The 16,349-nt window shown below is 37.1% G+C and overlaps 1 protein-coding gene across 2 annotated transcripts in view; it reads left to right on the forward strand.

The window, feature by feature from the left end:
- Nucleotides 1–3,676: 3,676 nt before the first annotated feature.
- Nucleotides 3,677–16,349, forward strand: part of HEATR5A (HEAT repeat containing 5A) — an 80,532-nt gene continuing 67,859 nt past the window's right edge. For both annotated transcript variants that reach the window (XM_012724646.1, XM_012724647.1), the window contains exons 1-2: nucleotides 3,677–3,851; nucleotides 12,036–12,137. The gene's annotated coding sequence lies outside the window, so the exon portion shown is untranslated. The remainder of the gene's footprint in view (nucleotides 3,852–12,035; nucleotides 12,138–16,349) is intronic.

Raw genomic sequence — 16,349 nt, forward strand, 5'->3', positions numbered from 1 at the left:
TGTAAGAATTTATTGGTGGCACTCCATGGTGGCACAGTGGGTTAGAGCGCAGAACTGCATGCTAGCCACAGCTGGCTGTACAGTGTGAATTTGATCCTGGCCCCCAGAGGTGATCCACATGACACAGCAGACCTCTCCTGACCTGCCTGCTGCTCCCCTCAGCAGTATACTTCGATGATCTGCCCGTCCTGCTCCCCACTCTGTCTCTGGTGAATCCTCTCAGTGCCCCTGCATCTCTGGCTTGTACCCCAGTTCTGTATGCATAAATAAATATATCTTTAAAAAAAAAGAATTTATTGGTGAGGAAATCATTACTTTACAGAAAACAAAAATGGGCAGCTTAATGCTCTAGAATGATGAGTATAAAATAATAGAGAATATATAAAATCCTCCATTCCTTCAACAAACATCTGATGAGTGACATATATGTATCAAACAGTGACACTGAGTTGATAAGCTGGAGGAAGCTGGGGCTAGGGAGTTAAGTAAGTGCACACAAGTACTATCATTTCAAAATGGGTACATGCTAGTTATTGCTACTGTATTTCAAATCTTCACCACACCTCAGGGAAGGTAAAAGTTGTTTTTCCTAGGCCATGACTACTAAGTACTTGAACATAAATCACTGATCCAAAGTTATGTTGTCTCCAATAATTACAATACATCATCCTCTTTGTTGTGACTCAAAATATAAATTTTTGATTGAACAAAGTATAGAATAATAGTTCAAAAGTGGGACACACACCCATGTGGTTAAAACTAAACTGGCTGTTTTTCAGAATGCTGTCCCTGTTGTTTTCGTTAGTTTTACTTTCACTGTGTCAGTTGTCAACTCCTTGTAGAAAAGTTCTGAATATCGATCTCCTATTATGATGCTTCTTTTAAACTACAGTCCCATATTTCTCCTTGGATGCCTTGTTGTCACCATGGTGTGTTTATAAAATCCTTTGAGCTGTAAAATTCTAGTGCTGTTATTGTTACATATTGCTCCAAGATGAATTACTTTTTGTGCTTTGGACCCACAAATCATCTTCCAGGGTTATTTCAATATCTAATAAAGAATATCCTCCTTACTCACTCTTATGATTCCTTCAAAGTCCATTTCTTTAAAGATTTATTCTGCCCGTTTGTGCATAGAAGAACTGGGGCTTAGGCCATAGGTTTGGGGAATGAGAGGATTCACCAGAGACAGACTGGGGAGAAGAACAGGTGGATCTACTAAAATACACTGCTGAAGGGAAGCAGTGGGCAAGACAAGAGAGGTCAGCTCCCTAGACCAAATTCAAACTCATGCAGCAATGGCTGGTGATAGCTGATAGCGCTGAGACTTTAAGCTCCACACTATCGGGAAGCCCTTAAAGTTCATTTCAATATCATCTCTTTCTTTTAACTGTTCATGAGCTTCCCAACTGCATATTGTAGTAAGTGGCCCTGCCTTCAGAATCTATAATATTTTTGCATTTTTCTCAGGATGCTTTACAACACACACACACATCTATGTATAGAAATAGAAATATCTACAGCTAGAGCACTCTCTATTTGCATCTACATAGATCTAGGTATAGATAAAGTTATATAGAGTCTGTAAACATAAAAAAGTGGAATAAGAAGTATGCTTAAGGGAATGCTTGTCAAGGGCTATTGGAACAGCTCCAATAGAGGCATTAGAGTGGGCATGGGCACAGAGTTTGGGAGCTGGGATAAGAAAGAGAATGGAAGGTTCTTGCAGTGGCTAATTTAAGGGTTTCAGAATCTTGGTAGTGTAAGGACAACATAATGCAAAAGAAGAGTTGGCAGTTCTGATCACTTAAATATAGGGGAGGTATTCAAATAAGTAATTATCTCCAGGATAATAAGATCCAGCTTCTTTTAGTGGGAGGAGATATAAATGTGAAAGGGAGAAAAGTAGATGAACAGTGTCATACAGGATTAAAGATATTATTGTGAACATATGGTTTTTCAATATAGTTAAAGAAACATAGCTGTAAATGTGTTTGTTAGTGTGTTAGTATATGTAAACAGATGCATAAGTGTATGAATGTTTATCATTTCCTAGTTGTATCCACTGGGATAGCCCAAATAATGATGCTCCAATATAGATGAGCATACCTTGTACTTCTAAATGCCATTCCTCCTTGTCCAAAGAACAAAAGCTCAGGAGTAAATGACTGCATCCAAGCTGGGGATCAACAAACCTGGGGCATCTTACTGTGCCAGAAAGCAAAGTCTCAAAGAATGATACAGGTGTGTCAAAGGGCAGATAATAGTAATATGTTAATGTAAATTGTGAATACATATCCTGTATTTTAGAAATATTCTACAATAAAATTGCCAAAAATTCCAACACACAAAAAGACACAGAAGTAAGCATAAATGGGGCTCCCACTGCCAAACTTAGGACAATCTGAGTATCAAAACAATGATAATATTTATAAGATAGGTAAGTGAATTCACATTGATATAAGTATATTTGAAAGTTTGATGAGTAACAAGGTATTTGCACAATTTCAGAGAATCTCTCCCACAAAGTACTTATTACAAAGGGCAAAAGGGAAACTTTAGAGTGAATAAGACTGGCAGAAACTTATTAAAATAAACCTCAGTGAGACAAAATTGTGAGCCACCGATAGGATGCAATGAAAGAACACAGCATCACTTCTGTGAAAGTTCTGTCAAAGATGCCTGCTCTGAACCTAATCGTGAGTAATTATAACACATGCAAAATGAAGATCATACTATATAAAACTGACCTAAAATCTTTAAGAGTCAAGGATGTGAAAATCAAGGAAAGACTGAAGAAGTGTTCCAGACTGCAGGCAACTAAAGATACATAACAAATAATTACTATGCTTGATTCTGAAATGAAATCCTTTGGCCCTAAAGAACCTCCTTGGGACAATTAGCAAAATTAATATATGATATGTTTGATAGTTGCTGCTAATTAGTAGGACATACACACTACAAACACAATGTGACATCAACAACTAAATCTAAATGGCTCAGGGAACCAACTAAATCTCAAATGATTCTGAGAAAAAATGTTCTTGGTACAGCACTAGCAACATTTTTGTGAGTTCTGAGGTTACTTCAAAATAAGAATTGCAAAATTACATTTAAAACTTTGACTTTTGACATGGAAGCAAGAAGCTGTAAATCCCAGTTCTGCCTTTGACATATACACTAACCTCGAGCAAGTCAGGCACCAGATTGTCAGGCAGAAAAAAAAACGAAGCGGTAAGATTACAGGGCTCTAGGACGTTCCCTTCCACGTTTAACATTCCACCGTGTACACCCACAGCACTCCCTACCGGACTTTCTCCAGGATCCAGAAATATCTTGGACTATCTTGGACTTTAGGTGCTCCAATGCCACCCCCTCGAAATCTGGCTGGCAATAAACACATTTGTGCCCTGAATCTCCGGGCTGCAAAGCTGCTACCTGGTCTCAACTTGGACAGCAGTCTCTTCCATCGCTCTTTCCGCAGTAGAGCAGTCGTGCCTGCCAGAGTGGGCGTTCGATGGCTCGGCAGCCAGCTGGCTGGGTCTTGGATCCGCCGCGCGGCGCCGGGCACGCTCCCAATCGTAAGCCCCCGGCGCGCTGGTGGCTCCAGCTTTCCGGCTCCGCCCCGAGCGCGCCCCTCCCGCCTCTCTGCCTCTCAGTTGCCGCCGCTGGCAAATCCCGGCGCTGCCCTGCTGCGGTGTGGAGCGGGTAACCTGAGGGACCCGGACGGGAGCTGAGCCGAGGGGGACCCTCGCGAGCGAGCCGTCTGGAATCGGGAGCGTGGAGGCTGACGGCGGGAGGGGGCGTCCCGACTCCCATCCCTGGAGGGACTACGCACCGGGGCCCGCACTGTGAGTTGCGAGACTTGGGGGGGTCTCCAGGGTGGTGGTGCAATGAAGTGGTGGAAAAGCTGGGACACCGGGTGCAGGTACGGATCGGGGGCTAGAGGTCGCGGCTGAAGGAGGCGGAGCCCGAGTAGAAGGGGCTGAAACGCAGCGCAGGGACGGTGGAATGGCCAGCGCAGTCCTTCCTTCCCGCTGGACTCCGGGAAAGTCTCGTTTCATCTGAGTACAACAGGTAGGCGTGGACTCTGCCCGCCGGAGCCCTGGACCGCGGGCGTGCGGAGAAGGTCGGGAGGTCGGAACCCGCCTCGCCGCCTAGCCGCTTCCCGGACCCGCCCTGGCGGCTCTGGCCGCGCCCGATCTCAGCTGGGAGCGGGGCGCCTGCCCCCGCCTCGGGCGAGGTCCTCCCGGACACCCGCGCGCAGACTTCGAGGCGTTTCCTGCGGGGCGCAGAAGAAAGTTAAGGCAGTCTTTCTACGTGGAGCGTTCGTTGTAATCCTTTTTGTAAGGAAAGAAAAGCTTTTGGTTTGTACGCGGCAACGTTTCTTAGCCTACTCTAGGTCAACTCACTGCCATTCCTGGTGGTTAGAAATTCTTTAGAAACTTTCTGAAGCGCGTTGTGGTTCTCACTGATGTCCGTAAAGTGTGCTTCTGGCAAGTTTAAGATAATTTTCATTACTGTCTAGATAGGTAACAGTAGCCAGATGATTTGAGCGCTTTCATTAATGGTTATAATTATACATAACTTTTATGTGCATTTTATATGCATTTAATCATTGATTAAATAGTTAACCATTTATGGGCAAGCACCTGAAGGAACTTACAGACCAGAGAAAATGTTTAAAGTAGAGAAAGGAAGCCCCCAAAAAAGAGAGGTTTAGTTAAGGAGTAAGGAAGCAGTAAGGTATTGGAGCTGAGCAGGAAATGAATGGGAAGAGAATTGTCCTGAATCATTTTTCCCAAACGGCTTAGAAAGTATGTCTTTGAGGAAGTGAGTTTAAGTGATTTTAGATCAGCGTTGAAGCTGAGATTTGTTTTACAATTTATGTCATTTTTTTTTAACAGATAAGCAGTATAGTGACATGGGAATCAGATAATAAAAACTAGTGACAGTTTGAAAAAGTACTGATGGATGAATGTGCCTCAAAATAATTTATTTTTTTATATGGGTTGTTACAATATAGGAAAAGACTCCTGGTTGAAATGTCAGGAGACATGAATTTTTGCTGAAGCTCCTCCACTATTTATGGATCTTATGTCATTTCTCTTTTAAAAAAATTATTATATCTGACTTTAGCTACAGTAAATCTTAATCAAAATTACTTTTAAAATTCTTTCAGTTACACAAGTAATGAACATATTCTCCAAGAAAAATAAGGAAGTGGCTTTTTGTCTTTAACCAATGCACCTAGCTTCCTTCCATTAAGCTTTACTTCAAAAAGGAGATTGAAGAAATTTTTAATCTTTCCGAGCCTTTCTTAACTGCATTATGAATAAAATAAAGGATTAAAGTCTTTATTTATACCTCTTTGTATTCTAAATTATTTTATTCTAAGTTCTGGCTAACCAGTGACTTCTGCAAGAATTAGTAAAGACCCCTAAGTTAGTTGAATTCCCTGTCTAATTCCAGTGTTAAATTCTTTGGATTAGATTAGAAGTAGACAAGTAGGTAGTTGACAGCCTGCAGATCAAATTCAGCGTGCTGCTAGTTTTTGTGAAAAAGTTTTATTGAAACACCGTATATATCTGTTATAACTGTTTATGCATTGTGTCTGAGTAACTGTGATAGACTGCATATAATACAAACTGAATTTACTGTGATCCTTTGCAGAGTAAATTACCAGCCTTTCCATTAGAACTCTGAATTCTTTTTTTTTTTTTTGAAAGATTTATTTATTCATACAGAACTGGGGTACAGGCCAGAGATGCGGAGGGTGAGAGGATTCACCTGGGACAGAGCGGGGAGCAGAACAGGCAGATGGACGAAGGACACTGCTGAGGGGAGCAGCAGGCGGGTCAGGAGAGGTCTGCCACCCTGTGGATCTCCTCTGGGGCAGGCAGGGAATCCAACTCATGCAGAAGTGGCTTAAGCTTCTCAGTGCTGTGTTTTAACCCGCTGGGCCACCAGGGAAGGCCCTAGAACTCTGAATTCTGAGTCACTACTACTTATAAAAGGGAGTATAAGTTCAATTTTAATTTTGCTTTTTTGTTATTATGTCAAGTAAATTTTAAGTTCTAAATATGTGATGATTAAAGAGAGGCATGGTTTTTCTGCTACATTTACCTGGTAAAAAGTTTTTCATTTACAGTTTTTCCAGTCTGTTGGAAGGCTAGGTAAAAGAAAGGACTTTAATATTTCTCTTAATACTCTCTAATTTTTGTCTTAATGTGGATCTGTGAAAAATTTTCATGTAGTAAATTGTTTTTTATCATTCATGATGTTTGTCATGAGGAACAGTAAGTTACTTTTTAAATCATGTTTTTTATCTAATGACTTAGCAGTTGAGCAGAAAAAGTCAGACAGGGTATGGAAGTGTAACTATATACCTGAAATCAAACATTTGTTTACAGTAAAGACCAAATGGGAAATAGGAACTGTCTAAACATAGACCTGACAGAGTATAACTTGAACATGTATTCTGAATCATGTTTGGACTTTTTATTAAATAATAACCACTTCAAATATATTTTGAGAAAAGAAGCATAATATACTGAAGCACTATATTAGTGTTAATCTGCCTAAGAAATTAGAGCTAATCATGTGACAGGAAAGGAGGAAAACTTGTGGGAAGTGATAGTGCTAAATATTAAAAGCTATAGTTTTTTAGTTCATCTGAAAAAACTATGGTATGGTTCTAATTTCACTAAAAATATTTTTTACATGTACCTTTTCAGTAGTACTTATTACCTAAACAGTACTCATATATATCCTTTTCTGTTGCAGTTGTATGTTTCTTTATGTTGAATAATTTACTCAATACAAGAAATAGATTTTTTTATGTAAGAAAGTTGATATTACCCATTGAAACACCGGTATTTCAGGAAGAAATCATGCCTTTTGAAATAACTACTGTATGTTGTTTTTTAAACAGCTTTTAAATTTTTACCTCATCGTTTCATACACCACCAATTCCATCTCCTCATAGGAAGGCAGATTTCATTTTGGGCTTTTAAGAGTGACGAAAGGTATAGTAAGATATGAGAAATTTTACTCCTCTATCTTCCACCTTACTCATCTGAAAATCACTACTTAAGGAGTGTAACTACTTGGAACATGTTTGAGCATTTAGTTGAAGAGTTGTGTCAAGAATAGCCAAAGACTAACTGACATTGTTAGTACTTATTGATTTATCATATAGATGGAAGGGCCTTCTGGAAGCTGATGCCGTTAGAAGACCTTACATTTTTTTTTTTTTTAAGATTTATTTATTCATATGGAACTGGGGTACAGGCCAGAAATGTGGGGGGTGAGAGGATTCACCAGAGACAGAGAAGGGAGCAGAACAGGCAGATAAGTCCACTGCTGAGGGGAGCAGCGGGCGGGTCAGGAGAAGTCTGCCACGCCATGTGGTCACCTCTGGGGCAGGCGGAACTCATGGGGAAGTGGCTTTAGCTTCTTAGTGCTGTGCTTTAACCTGCTGCGCCACCAGGGAGGGCCCAAAAGACCTTACATTTTTAACAGAAACACTCAAAGTACTGGAGAAGCAAGAGGAGAGTGAAGAGATGAGGGGGAAAAAAAACAACATACTTAGAACAATTAGATTGCTCTACAGTTATGGCAGTAACTCACAGTAATGACTGTTAAAAGACCCTATGAAGTGGTTAAAGGAAAATTGACTTTCAAAACTAGAAAGTTGTACACTTAAAAGCATCTTGACTTTGGACATATTTTTTATTGTTATCTGTAAAATGAGGTAATAATATCTTATTTTCACTGTTGTGAGAATAAAAAGGATGATGGGAATTAAAGATTCTAGGTAGTAGATTCCTCAAAAAACTTGTGTCTCTTCCTGTTAATCTTACTGCCTTTTTTAGAGTTGACTCCTACTGAACTGTGCATAACCTTGCCTTCCCTTACCCCCACTTCCTTTTAACCTTCATTCAGGGTGTTTTTTGTTTGGTTGGTTGGTTGTTGTTGGGTTGTTTTTTTTTTGTTTTTTGTTTGTTTTGTAATCTGGGTGAAAAACGCTATGAAAAGCTAAATATACTACACCTGGAACTCTCCACCCTCTTTGACAACTCCATGAATCCATGTTCTACCATTCTTATTCATCCCTTGAGAGTAACCTTCAGTGTTTGTTTGTTTGTTTTTAATATAAAAGAGAGAAGAGTAGGGCCCTCCCTAGTGCCACAGAGGATTAAAGCACAGCACTAAGTAGCTAAAGCCACTTTAGCATGAGTTCTATCCCAGATCCCTGCCCCAGAAGTGACCCGCGTGGCATGGCAGTCCTCTCCTGACCAGCTCACTGCTCCCCTCAGCAGTGTACTTTATCAGTCAGCCTGTTCTGTTCCCACTCTGTCTTTGGTGAATCCTCTCACTGCTCCGGCACCTGTAGCCTGTACCCAGTTCTGTATGCATAAATAAATAAATCTTTTAAAAAAAAAAAAAGAGCAGAGTAAATTGCATCCTACTTCTGGTTCTTTTTTTACCCAACTTCTTATAAATTTGCATGTCCTGTAATCCCTTCCTTTTCTGTTCCATCCTAACTCTGTACTTATATAGGATATGTCCCCCTTAGTTCTTAGAACTGTGAATATTGAATGTTGGCTTTTATTATGCTGTGGTGGGAAGCGCCATTCTCCCCATTCCGAGCAAGTTTGCAGGAAGTATTCTTGAAATCTTGGTACTGTATTCTGATGTTTCAAGAGTGTATATATCTGAATATATATTTGAATGTATTTTTTATTATATATTAAAATAAATAATTAGTGGTATGCCTTGAGACTTATGATAAGAAGCATGAATTAAATTGATTTTGTAGGTATTTGTATTTAGAATTCCAAAAGTCCAAGTAAAAAATTTATGGCTTAACAAGCTAAATTAGCTTGGGGAAAAAAGGTATGATATTAACATTCAAAGTATTACTAATACAAATATGTATGTGAGCTTATCAGTCGGTATAAATTGGGTTAATTAGAACTATCCTTTTTTAATTCATGTTCCAGGAGTAGCTTAAGATTCCATCTGTTTACATTTAGTATTGAAAATATCAGATAATTTTATTAAAAATGTTAATCAGAAATGGCCACTTTCAAGTAGAAGTTATTGACTTTTTATATATCCTTCTACTTTCAATAAAAATTTTATCACAGTATAAAAAAAGGGATTTTTTTGGCTTATAATAAGTCTTTAATGATTGCTATTTCAAAGATTGTGTACTGTAGAATATCAGTTTCATAAGATTTATTTGGGGTAAGATTTCATTTGGAAAAAAGTAGAAGAAAAGTTTGTAGTTAAAAGATAAAGTTTGTAGTTAAAATATGTTGAGAAGGAAGAAAATAATAGTAATAATGAAAAACTATATGCCAGAGACATTTTATGGGCGTGGAATGGGGAATGGGATTGAAAACAGTGGGGGGAGGGAAGTGCACTGGACTCTGGTGATGGCATATGGGTGATTTGGTGATGGGAAGCCCACAGACTTTTAATTTTTTTGTACTGTTTCACCACAAAACTACCAGCTTTTCTAGAATCTCAGCATTAACTATAAAAATTTTTGTATTTATCATATTTAGATTTAATGTACATGTAATTTTTAACCATTCAGCTTAGACTCTTATTGAGCTTAAATCAGTATTGTACAATTAACATTTTAAAGTATTAACTACTAATTTATATTAGGATTGTTACAGAAAATTAGAAAGACTAAGCTATCACAGATTTTAATTTCATTGTCATAATCCTGCTTTTTAAAAATTTATTATAATAGTTTATTTTTACATCATTTTGTGCCTTTTTCCATCTCAGTTGTAATCCCTGTGAACTTCCCATCACCAGTTCACCTGTAGGCCATCACCATAGTCCTGTGCACTCCCCCTTTTTTGATCCCATTCCCCACTCCACCCCCATAAAATGTCTCTGATATATAGTTGTTCGTTATTATTTCCCCTTACCCCCAGGTCCTTTATTCTCCTGCTATGAGTGAAACCATCTGGTATTTTTCTTTCTCTTTCTGGCTTATTTCACTAAGCATGATCCCTTCCAGCTCCATCCTTGTTGCTGCAAAAAGCATGAGTTTGTCTTCTTTCTTGATCACTGAGTAATATTCTATTGTGTTATGTACCACATATTTTTAATCCAGTCATCTCCTTTTGAGCATTTGGGTTGATTCCATGTCTTTCTGATTGTAAATAAAGCAGTAATAAACATGCAGGTGCAGGTGTATTTTTGAGTCAGTGTTTTTGTGTCTTTTGGGTAGCTACCTAGGGAGTAGGATTCCTGGGTCATATGGAATCCCCATTTTTAAATCCTGCTATTTTTTTTTAAAGCATTTCTAATTACTGTAGATTTACCTAAAAATAATATCAGGAATAATCTTTGTTACCTAATTTAATATATGAACTTTAGGAGAGTAGTAGACCCCACTCTTAAGTAATTAAAATTGTCTATGTTGCCTAGTCTCAGCATTCTTATTTCTAAATAATGTGCCGTTAGATTTTATAATATGATCATAAAATGAAATAACCCATTTTCACAGCACCCCACACTAGAGATTCTGACTCAGTTAGTCAGGCTTGACTTTGGTATTTTTTAAAGTAGCCAGAGTTGAGACCCACTAATTTATATTATTACTAACATCCTTGTTGCTGCAAAAAGCATGAGTTTATCTTTCTTGATTGCTGAATAATATTCCATTGTGTTAAATACCACATCTTTTTAATCCAGTCATTCTACTCCTTAGCTTTCCTTAATTTTAAAAGTTCACCTATCTCATTTTTGTTTTTCCCTTTGCTATTTTTCCAGCACTGCCTTTTATGTGTTTGATTCGTATCCTTGGTGGAGTTGGGAGAATAATCAATGTTGAAAAAATGTAGGGAGAAAAAGGAAAGAGCCCACTCAAACACTACTTTCTCCCCTTAATACCCTGTTGTTTCACATATTTTTGTTCTTTGTAATATCTTAATGTTAAAAAAACAAAACAAAACCTTACCATGTCCCCTCTCTCCCTGGATCCCTTACCCCATGGAATTCTTCCCAGCACTGAGGATTGAGATGAATTTTGTTGTCAAAGACACCTGGGTTTGTTCTCAGCTCAGTTTCCTAGTATCATAATGGTGTCTTTGTCCATAAAGGGAAACCAGTGGTATCTTCCTTGCTTTTTTCCTTGTGATAATTAGAGATGATATGTTAAGTCTCTGTAAAGTTTTTGGCTCAAGGAATAATAGCTGCCATCATGATTTTCTCATACTGCAAATTTTAAAAAGTTAGAATCTAACAGAAGTTCAATTTGTTTATTAGTTTTAAAGTTTTTAAGTCACTAGAAAATTAAGGAGACTAGAGAAAAGACATTACTATAATGCTGCTACTCTCAGAATCATCTTTAAGATTTTTGAATCATGATTTGGAAAAAATATGGACAATCTAAATGTTGAGAAGCAAGACATTATTTCAAGAAATTTAATAATGGAAAAAGAGCCACACCAAGTAGAAACTATGTAAGAATAGAATTCCTGAAGACTCCTTGAAGTGATTTGTAGCAGAATTTTAAAATACTGAATTTATTGTAGCTATAAAGAAGCAAGGAATTTCATATTCAGATGGAAGGGGTACAGACGATATTTAAAAATCAAGATAAAATGTTATTAACAACACTAAAGTTATAAATGATTTGCTTCAATATTCATTTTACCCTAAACCAGCAAACTATAGTGAAAAAGTGCATCGGCAAACCATGTGACTATTTAAACTACAGTTTAAAAAGAAGACGGCCTCATTTTCTCTCCACCAGGGACATCCTTTCTTAGGCAACAGCTTAAGCATGACCTAATGCTCTGTGTAACTTGTGAGTTCCTATTCTGTAACCTATAATTTTACAAAGCCTGAATCACAAAAAATCATGGGTTAAGATAGACTGTCCAGCTTTTTCTAGATTAAAGTAATTACTGTTTTGTCTTTTTTTAGGTTTTGCATTTTAGATTTATGTCTGTGTCCTGAAACTTGGGAGATTGTTGACTTTTTTTTTTTTCTTACAGTTTTCTTTACACTTTTGAACAAAACTGAGGAACTAAAGACTGAAGACTGGACTGAAGCTGTTATGATGACTGTAAGAGAAGTGAGAGTCAAAGGAAAGTACAGTAAGTCCTCACCATTGTCAGTGAGTTCTTGGAAACTGATTTTAAATGAAATTACAAAACAACACCAATTTTATTGTAGGCTAATTAATATAAATAAAAGTTAAATTATTTTGTCATATTTCTGGTCTCAGTAACATCAGCAATCTTCTACATAAAGATCCAAAGCACCTTCACAAGTTAAATAATAATTTATGTTCATTCACTCATTCATTTTCCAGTCCATTTATTTTAGTTCAGTGTCTTATGTGAGTACATCCTATCCTGGCAGCTCAGGCAAGGCAAGCTAACATACACACATATCTGTACTCATTCAGATGAGCACAGTTCAGACAAACCATTGACCTTCCATGTTTACTTGGGGTGTGGGAGGAACTTTTCTAAGGAAAGCAGAAAAAGACATGTGCTGCAAACTCTACATTGACACGGACTAGGAGTTGATTTTTTTTTCCCTCACCATAGTTACTATAAAACAATATTGAACAAAAAAGGACAGTTTTGAGGACCCTTTGTAATTGAAGTTTAAGTGTGAGATTTATTTTTAAAATTCAAGCCCTTGGCGTTTGTTCCAGAATTGACTGCACTAGTGGTAACAATTTTGTGAATTTGTCTCTGTGCTCTGTATAGAAAAAAATTAACAAACCTGTGTTACTTTGTGTCTGATGTTCTCTTATTATTTGTGATTTTCCTCTTCTACCTTAAAATGATACAATAAATTATTTTAAGAAACTAAAATGAAGGGCCTCCCTACCGGTACAGGAATTAAAGCCTCAGCCTATCAAGCTCTTGCCATCCACTGCCAGCCATTGTGCATGAGCTCAATCCCCAGTCAAGGAGCTAACCCACATGGTACAGTAGACCTCAACTGTGTTACCTGCAGCTCTCTCACCAGCCGCTGGTCCTCAGCAGTGTATTTCAGTAGTTGTGCCTATTCTGCTTCCCATTCTGTTGTTGTTGGTGAATCCTCTTAGCCCCTGCACCTCTGGCCTACACCCCTGCTCTTAAATGCACAAATAAATAAAGATCTTTTTAAGAAAAACAAAAAAGGAAACTAAAATGACAAAAAAGATTAGGAACACTTTTACTCCCATAAATTTTATATTTCCCCATCTTTAGCAAAATAGATCTGTAAGCCCTAGAGAAAATTATGTCAACAGATTTATCAGTATTGATATAATTGATACCCTTTGTTTTTGTTTTGTGTTTTTTAAATTTAAATTGCCCACAATTCCCTATCCATGTAAATTTGATGTTAACTCATTTTCAGCTTCTGGAGATGACTCTGGAGTACGTTACTGTGGCAAACTTTGACCCTAGAAAATTGTACCCTTCGTGGTTCCTCTTTCTGTCAGAAGTCAATCAAATGTTTACATATGTATTACTCTAGACTAATAAAGTTATTGGGTTAATAATATGCAAAGTACGGACATTATTAGTCTCTTACACATTATGTAGATGGCTAAATATAACATTAGTTTGAATTGCATGAAGTTGCCTATATTCAGCCAATTTTCACATAAAGTGGCAATTCATGTAGTACAGCTTATTAGTAGCTTAGTGGTTCCTAAACTTTTCTACTAAATTAATATTCTTATTAGTAGAGGGGAAGTGATTTTGTTAAAAAATGTAGAAAGGCATTGTCATGCTCAGAATTTCTTTAAAGTTTCATGTTTTACCTTGAAATGCAATTTTTTCTTTTATTGAATATTAAATGTATATTTGGGAGTAGGTAGGGGTGTAAAAGCATACATTTACAGAGGCTTGAACCTATAACCTCCAATCAAATAAAACTATGTAAACCATTTTTATTTCAATAAACATATTTAGGGAAAAGTTAAAATATTTTAAAAATAAAAGTCAATTACGAGAAAAAATATTAAATATCCCTCAAAAAATAAATAAGCAAAAAGTAAGCATTCCTGGCATAATTAGTCAGAAGATTGTGGTTATAATAAAGCATACCATAAATTGACTGTATTTGTATTTATCTTCCTAAAATTGAAATTGTAGGTGAAAGCGGGTACATATGTTATTTGCAAAATGCATTTGCTTACCTCTCTGATAGTGTATATCTGGAGATACAGGTGCATTTAAGACTTGGGGGTTTAAATGCGGGATTACCAATATGAATTGTCTGCTTCCTTTTGGGGTAATTTATATGAGAAATATACTGAGGGCATTGGAGATAATTTTATGCCCTCCTTATGATTTCAAGCTTTTTACTGAATTATTTATTATTGCATTGTGTTAGCTATTTTGTTTCTTGATAGCTCATTTTACACCACAATGCAGCTGCTGCCTAAGGAAAAAAGTGTCTCTTCAGCAGTTCTAATGACCTCTGTAAAGGGTAATGTGAGTCTTAAGATAGGATTCTGATTTAACCCTGGTGGTTACAAGAAATTTTCTCTATTAAGGTTATATTTTTGTCCCCTGCACATAAATATTGAGTGCAGACTTGCTTTTCACCTTTATTCTTCAGCTTCTACCAGAAATTATTTTTCTAACATTTGTTAATCTGTATATTTTGGTCAGTCCACTTTGATAATTTAAGAGAGTTTTTAAACAAGTATCTAAAATTCACGTTCTCTCTGTCAATTCTGTTGTCTGTTCTTACATTGTTCTTGTTCCTTAAAATTGACATTTGACAATAACATAAAGGTATATGTGTACTTAACTTTTTTCTCATTTGAGAACTTTTAAAGCCAGTTTATGGGTGGTATTGGGGAGGCAGCCAGGTCTGACTGGGAGGAGACAACATAGATGGATAAAAGAGTAGACAGGTTTGAGAGAATTATGATGGATGGGTGTCTTTGACTTCTTAGATTCAGTTATTTGTTCCTATAAGGTGACCCTGACCCAAATTTTCATGTAAAATCTTGTATTTAAAAATTAGTAACTAATTATTTCACCAGTGCAGTGCATGCCAAATTTGGCAAACAGTTTGTGAGTAGAATGTTTTAAACAGGCTTTTTTTTAGGCATACTATAATTATGATGCTCTGATACTCTAGGTAATTTTTTTTGGCTTAGTAAAATGATGACTCACTACCTACCAAAACTTAACAATTCCAGCCATATTTTATAACTGGTTAATTGATTTACTTAGCTTTTTGAAAGTAAGTTACAGATAACATGCTGCTTTATTCCTATATATCTGAGCATGTACCTTCTAAAAAAAAATCCATAATTACAGTGGCATCTTATAAATACATATAGGTGTGTACATCACCAGGGTGTGCCCAGGAGGTACTCATGAATTTAAAAAAAACACTATCTCCTGTCTTTTGTTGATGATTTGCTATAATGAAAGTGAAGGCTGCATTGGATCTGGGTCAGAGTAGACATGCTTTTAATTGCTACAATCCCTGGACAATATCTGTCCTAGTGCCTTCAAAAACAGGAGTTTACTTTCGTAAAAAGCTCACAGAAATAGAGACTACTGGTTGAAAAGGGGTTATTTCTTAAAACTCATACAGCACTCTACAAGCAGTGTCTTTAATATGATAGGGGGACAGATGCTAATTGGTATGAGTCTTTGCTTCTGGTTAGAATCTCCAGGTAAATGACAGTATTATATATTAGGCAGTGATTTAGGTACACATCAAGCTTATTGTAGAATTTTAGTAGTAGATCTAAATAGTATGTCATTTTATTATTACACATGACTCATGTCGCTTTAGGATATTTACAGTACAAAGAAAACTGAAAATCTAACATTTGAGTAGTGTAACCTTTAGGTTTCCAGAATTTTAATGGAATATATCTTCTTTTAGCATGTTTTTGTACACATCAAGCTTATTGTAGAATTTTAGTAGTAGATCTAAATAGTATGTCATTTTATTATTACACATGACTCGTGTCGCTTTAGGATATTTACAGTATAAAGAAAACTGAAAATCTAACATTTGAGTAGTGTAACCTTAAGGTTTCCAGAATTTTAATGGAATATATCTTCTTTTAGCATGTTTTTGCATATGAATGTCAATACTACTACTATATTTGCCGGTCTGGTCTCTTAAAAAAGGGTATAGAGGGCCCTCCCTGGTGGCGCAGTGGGTTAGCTAAAAAGCCACTTCCGCATGAGTTCAATTCCCACCTGCCACGGAGGAGACCACATGGCGTGGCAGACCTCTTCTGGCCTGCCCGCTGCTCCCCTCAGCAGTGTACTGCGTTGATCTACCTGTTCTGCTCCCCACTCTGTCTCTGGTGAAGCCTC

This window comes from Condylura cristata, unplaced genomic scaffold (assembly GCF_000260355.1).
Source record: "Condylura cristata isolate star-nosed mole 26May11 unplaced genomic scaffold, ConCri1.0 scaffold00013, whole genome shotgun sequence".
NCBI classification, from domain to species: Eukaryota; Metazoa; Chordata; class Mammalia; order Eulipotyphla; family Talpidae; genus Condylura; species Condylura cristata.